The sequence below is a fragment of the Triticum dicoccoides genome, chromosome 5A, assembly GCF_002162155.2.
Source record: "Triticum dicoccoides isolate Atlit2015 ecotype Zavitan chromosome 5A, WEW_v2.0, whole genome shotgun sequence".
Lineage (NCBI taxonomy): Eukaryota > Viridiplantae > Streptophyta > Magnoliopsida > Poales > Poaceae > Triticum > Triticum dicoccoides.
In genome coordinates, this window is record NC_041388.1 from 682,409,452 (window position 1) to 682,416,159 (window position 6,708).

Below are 6,708 nucleotides of genomic sequence, written 5' to 3' on the forward strand. Positions count from 1 at the left end.
GGCCGCCCCCTACCCCTCCTCTCTCCTCCCTCCCTCCCTTGTCTCTGTTTTTGTAAATCGTAGGTAACTAGTTTATCTAGCAAGTGATTAATATAACTAGCTTATTTATATTAAGTGCTTAATGGACCTAGTTTATTTAGTAAGTGCTTAATAGAACTAGTTTATTTAGTAAGTAGTTAATAAAACTAGTTTATTTAGTAAGTAGTAATAAAACTAGTTTAATTAGTGTTAGGATTTTATATAAGATATTTTCGAATGTTTTTTTTCATATTTTGAATCATTGAAATGCAATGACCATCGATAAGTGGCCTATGTTTTGCCGGAGTGTTGATTAATTTTCGTTCCAGCAAATTTCAGGTGCTCGATGTGTCCTTTTTAAGCAAAGGTCATGCCGGATTTTTTTGGGTTTTGCTGTCGAGTTACAATTTCTGAATTTTGAACACAGGAGATGTCTGATGACGATGGGATCCCGGAGTGCGGGTACTGCTATGATGACCGGGGTGTGTGCGACATGTTTCCTCACCTGCAAAATGATAGGTTTTTCACCATGAAGCTGGAAGAGACCTTCGATGTTTGTACGGTACGCAACGACAAGCATTTCATCGTAATTAATATCATCACTTGTGCTTCTTTTGTTCAACGTGTAATTTATGGATTTTTGTTCAATTCGATTAGTACATCCCGTGCCATGCTAGACCATATGTATTGGAGAAGCTTGGTTTTGGTTTAGATGACTTTGAGAATGTGGAGACGAGGAGGGCTCACTTAAGAACTAAACATGGTTACGAGTTTCTGGTTAAGTTCTACAATGCGGTCGATCGCTCCCATTTCGGTTGCTCTAAATGGGAAGCTCTCTGCAAGGCATATGGATTTGAGGAGGGAATGCGAATAAGATTTGATATTCGTCCCGAAGATTATGATGATGATGATAATATCGACATCTGGGTGGATGTGGATATGCCTCCAGTTTTGCCTAGATGTGAGTTTGTCAAACTAATTTGTTAAGTTCAGTAATTTATGTTGTTAATTTAAAAATATTTGGTGTTCGTTCATACTAAACTTATTTATTTATAATTTTCAGCTTATTTCTTATCTTCAAGAAATACTCGGAAGATAGTAGACAACACATACTACAGCTATGACTCCAAGCTTAATTGTGAGGAGAAAGGTTATCTTGTCTCATTCATAGAAGATGTTGAGGCCTTCAAAACCAGTCACTCTATCAGCCAAAATTATACTAGATACGTGCCACTAGTCCATACATTGCTTGATGATAACTTCATTGCTAAAAACTTGGTAAGATTTTGTTAATGATGGTAACTTCACTGCATACATTATTCTTAAGTAAACCATTGCTAACTATATATGTTACTATTTCGTTTTTGAACAGAGGCTCCTGAAGCAGGTTGTGCCTGACATGCTATTTACCGAAGGTGATATGCATATGGTTAGCTTACGACCAACTCCTCCGGAGGCTTACCATACTGCATACTCGATTTCTTCAAACGATGGAAGGCTCAAAATCAAAGAATGGAGAAAAGTGATGAATGCGCACACGCAAATAATTGGAGACAAAATGAATGTGCGCAAGCCACAAGTTGGAGATAGGTTTATGTCCATTCTTCATTATGGTGAAGGACCGGTTTATCTGTTTTATGGTATTTTAGCTAGGAGAGAGGAGTAGGTCCTAAGTATTAAGAACAATTAGTTAGTGTTGATTATATATGACTATAATGTCTTAGACTTGATGGTGATGCTGAGTAGGAGTAGTGACTATGAGTACTATGATGATGATGAGGACGAGTTGTTATTATAACTAGTCACGAAGTTGTTATATGATGTCCCATCATGGACGAAAATGATGATTATGAGGAGTTATATGACAATGATATATTATGATGATAAGTTGTTAACGATATTATGATGATGATGAGAAGTTATTATGTTATTGGGTGAAAGAACGGCCGATTAGTTTCAAACGGATGGATCCAAAGTGACCATTGATTACTTTGGATCCATGCACTTGAAATTAATCCAAGGTTCTTTCACCTAGTGATTTAATAACTCATTACGATGTAAAAACAATCTCTAAATTGCTACTGTATGAAAAATTGTATACAGAGTATATGAATACGACCTAAAATTCAAAAGAAATGGAATAGGGAATAATAGTAGTAGCGGTTGTTTTCAAAAGCGCTACTAATAATTAGCAGTAGCGATTGACTTGAAAAGCACTACTACTAAGTAGATATAGCAGTAGCTAAGCATTAGCTGTAGCGCCTTATCAGTAGCGCGTTTACCCGCGCTATAGGCCAAAAACTAGGGCTACTGATAGGCCTAGTAGTGCATGGCGAGCTCGTGCGGCTGCATGGCAGGGCAAGGACGGGTCAGACGCAAGCGGCGACGTGGCCGAGGCATGCAAGAGAGCTTCCGAGCCATGGCGGAAGTGCAGAGTGGCATTCGAGTGGCTCGAGCGCGCCATGAGCCGGCGCCCACAATGTATCGAAGCTAGCTAGATAGCTAGCGTGGGGCGCCATGCACAGGCTGGCATCCATGCAACTAAGCTAGCTAGCTCGCGTGGATGCTTGTACTGCCCTCGGCAGGGCGAGCGCGGCGGCGTGGCAGCACATGTGCCATGGCTAGCGCGAGAGAGAGGGGAGAAAAAAAAGTATTCTTGTGAATGGATGGCAGATGGGTCACGCGGGACCGGCGACGGGCGGAGGCGGACGAGAGAGACGTAGAAAGTGTCTGCTTAGGACCCAAATGTGTCTCAAATTTGAGTCGGAAATGGGTCCGTGCGGTCACAAAGCGAACACAAAATAAAAATGGGTCTCTGTGTTGGGCCGTCGTTTTTGTCCGCGCTAACCCAAACGACGGCGAAGGACGAAATGGGTACTCCCATTGGAGTTGCTCTTAGAGATGTTTCTGTGAATTAATTTGCATCTCCGATGGAGGAAAGCGTCACCCATGTTATTTCTGGTCAAGGTTTTGGTGCCAGCTGCCGAACGGAGAAGAATCAACAACAGAGCTGGAGCGCACCCCACCGCCCAGCTGAAATTTGAGGTCGTCAGAAGATAGATATAGTAGCTCCTGTAGCAGATCCGGCCGGGCCAGGAGAACCGGACAAGGTTGAACGGAGCCGGAAGAGACGAACGATCGAGGCTAGCTGCAGATCACCATCACGTAGCACGTCAAAGGTAGCACTCCAGGATGCATGAGAGCGACGGACGTGTCGTACGTGATCGCATCGCGTACGCCGGCCGGTGCGTATCATATATACATTGCTGCATGTGCACGGCCGTGGCTTGCATCGACTTTTTATTTATACACTTTCTGACGTGCTCCGGTGCCCATGATCTCGACGCGTAACCACGAGACGCCCGAATTGGCTGGACAACAGTGCCCCGCCCCCGGAATCCGATTCAGCTGCGGCAATGTGCAGCCAGCTAGCTAGACACAGATAGAGCATTATATTGATTCTCAAAAAAAAAAAAAAGATAGAGCATCGACCGCATATAATATGTGCGGTGCGGTGCAGCTGGCTGGTCCGCGACATGTCTACGCATCCACCGGGGGCGGTTGGGCGTAATCAAGAATCCATGCATGAGAATGGATCGACGACGGAGTAACAGGAAAGATCAGAAGGCTGGCCTTCTCCAGCTCCAGCCGCATGTGATGTGCCGGCCATGTTCTTGCCTGCCTCAGATCAAACGGCGCGGTTAAGGGTACAACTAAGGACCTGCGGTTCAAGTCCGGCGGCTCGACCTGGCGCTCAAGAGAGTGACGCTCCGTCCGTTCCTGTGGACGGATGGTCATCGCTGGAGTGAACTGCAGAGATGCACACTAGCTTGGAAAAAGAAGGCTGGCCGGCCGGCCGGCCGGGCTCTCGCATGCGGCGCGCCGTCCGAACCACATGTTCTCGCTCCTCGTTCGCACTTCGTCGTCGCCTCCGTCTGCACTTTTCTTCGGTCCAATTTGGCATGCAGCTGAGAGCTGACCCGAATCCTATTTGGTTGGGGGCTAGGCTAGCTGGCTAGTGTGTCAAGTCAACCATGGACTGGTGCAGGAGTAGCGGAGACTCAGAGTGATCAGTTGGGTGGATAGCAAGGTGCGTGGGCGCGTGGCCTTTTTTATCCAGCAAAAGAGAGGCCTCCCTCTCCGATTCCATATAATGAAACAGTCTTGCTAAGTCTCAGTGCTCAGTCTACTAAGACTTGACGAAGTCTCAGTCAATGTTGTATCCGCTATATGTTACATTGAGATCGGTGTAGAATTTTATTTCCAGTTTTTCAGTTTCTCTTTTGCATGTTATGCAACTTGACTGAGACTTAGTTAAATCTCAGTCGACTGAGACCTAGCCACACCCATAATGAAACCACACAGTCTTGTTATATAGCAGTCACAGGGACCGAAAATGCATAGGAGCTCTCGGGTGCAACGCCCCCCTATATTCAAAAATAATTTAGTAATTCAAAAAAAAGTCAAAAAATCCCGAAACTTTTTATGGAATCAAACATGACCAAGTATTGCACTCGCACAAAAAGATTAAACAAGGAATGACTTTTATTGTATCCGGGTTTAAAGATTTCCCGAAAAATGCTAGTTACAAGTAACTATTCATGCTATATTGCCGTCATAAATTTGTCTTTTTTATCCTGGAGTTAACGAGAATCATTCCTTGACCAAACTTTTTATATGAGTACAATACCTAGTCATATTCGGTTCAAAAATATATCCAGGATTTTTTTGATGTTATTTTGAATTATTGAATTATTTTTGAATATAGAGGGTGGAGCACCCGAGTGCTCCTAATCCGCTTCCTCACAGGGACCTACTAATCGACACTAAGAGCCTGTTTGAGACTGCTCTGCTCTTAAAATTCAGCTCCGCTCCAGAAAACACAAGCCAAACGGGGTAACTCCACGATATGCCGCTCCACAAAGAAACTAGAATCTGGGGCACAACTCCCAGTTTTTCATGAAGCTCTTCAGGGGGTGCTCTAAAAAACTCTAGAAGCTGGAGTTGGGTGAAAATTACCCACCACTGCCACCAGTAAGTGGATACCCCTTCGTTTCTCCCCCCTCGACCAATCAAATAGATCATTTCCATCAAATTTCTTATTCTTGAAGCTGGAGCTAGATGGAAGCCAAACATTCTCTTTGGTAGGGCTACAACTTCTGGATGAAACTGCTCCAAAGTGAATTTAATGGAGCAAAACTAATTTTGGTGAAGCGAAGCAGTCCCAAACAGGCTCTAAATCCCGAAAAAGAAAACAGAACAGAAAATAGCTCCAACTCTGGGAGCTCGATTTAAGTTCTAGTGCAGATAGGCAACTGAGTCCAAGGGAAAGATAACCATCGAGAGACTGCCATTGCCAAACAAGTATGCCATAAACCAAAACGCAACACCCCAAATGAAGAGCAACTAGCGAAGCCCTAGAGAACTCCTCGGCAGTCTAGGCACTCTTGGACGCCACACTGGAGACGCTCAATAAACTTCACTTGCTACTTGTTCGATGAGTTTTGCCCACAGGCTCCAGGATCAGTAGTCTTCCTCCTAGGTCCTTTGTATAGACCAATCAGTGAACCAGTTACGCATTACCTTCACAAGTACCATTGGGCCATAGAATTTCTTTCTATCAAAAACAATGTTATTTCTAAAATTTTAGATGGACGGAACAAGGCCGAAGTAACAACAAGAACAAGTTTCTTGTCTTTCTCCGGGAATGTTCCGATCCATCTGCCAAAACATTTTTCGTATTCTTGAACAATTTTTAATATGCGTGAATATATTTTTCTGAATGAACAATTTTTTTATTTGCATTTTTTTTCAAATTATAATTCAAACTGAGCCAAAAAAACGGAACAAAAACATACATGCACTATCTAGCTAGGCCAGGCCCATCTCAAGCGAGAGAAGCGGGCGACGCGTGGGAGATGTAGGCGACACCCGCGTATGGCTAGCAACAATGGGTACACAACAACGCCTGAGTTCTGTTAGGCCAGAGATGGATCCGCGTCGGCTGTGTGTAGAGACAGTGACGGAAACTATCTAGGGAGCTCTTCCCTGATTAGGGGTGCAGAGCGGCGCCCGAACCCGGCCCACTTGATATACAAAATGGAAATTTTTAGTTATAGTTTTCATCCCAGTACGGCAGTACAATTTGTGCTAGCTTAGCACATTGGCGGGCCTTGGCGGGACGCCGCCCTGCACCCCTATCCCTGATAGTACCAGGAGTTTACGACCCAATGGTGCTGGAGGCAATGGCATGCCGAGAAGCTCTTTCGTTAGCACAAGACCTTCATCTATACAATCTTGTCATAACATCTGACTCAAAACGACTGGTAGGAGAGATCAACCAAGGGAGTCATGAAAAAGCTGGAGTAATACTCACAGAGATCAAAACCAGAGCAGCGGCGTTTAATTATTTTTTTTGCAGGGGTGGCGTTTAATTGTATCTTTAATTTTGAAGGTCGTGCGGTTAATGTTGACGCACATAATTTAGCTAGATTTTCGCTTTTTTTTAGCTCCGCGTCATCATGTCTGGAACCACATGACACAAATTGTATCTCACTGTTTGTGGACTTTGATTAATAAAGTTCGGCCTTACCCCTTAAAAAAAACAGCGCCTGAGTTTGACTAAAAAAAGCAGCGCCTGAGTGTTCTAAATAAAAGCAGGGCTTGAGAACCAATGTACACACTAGACGA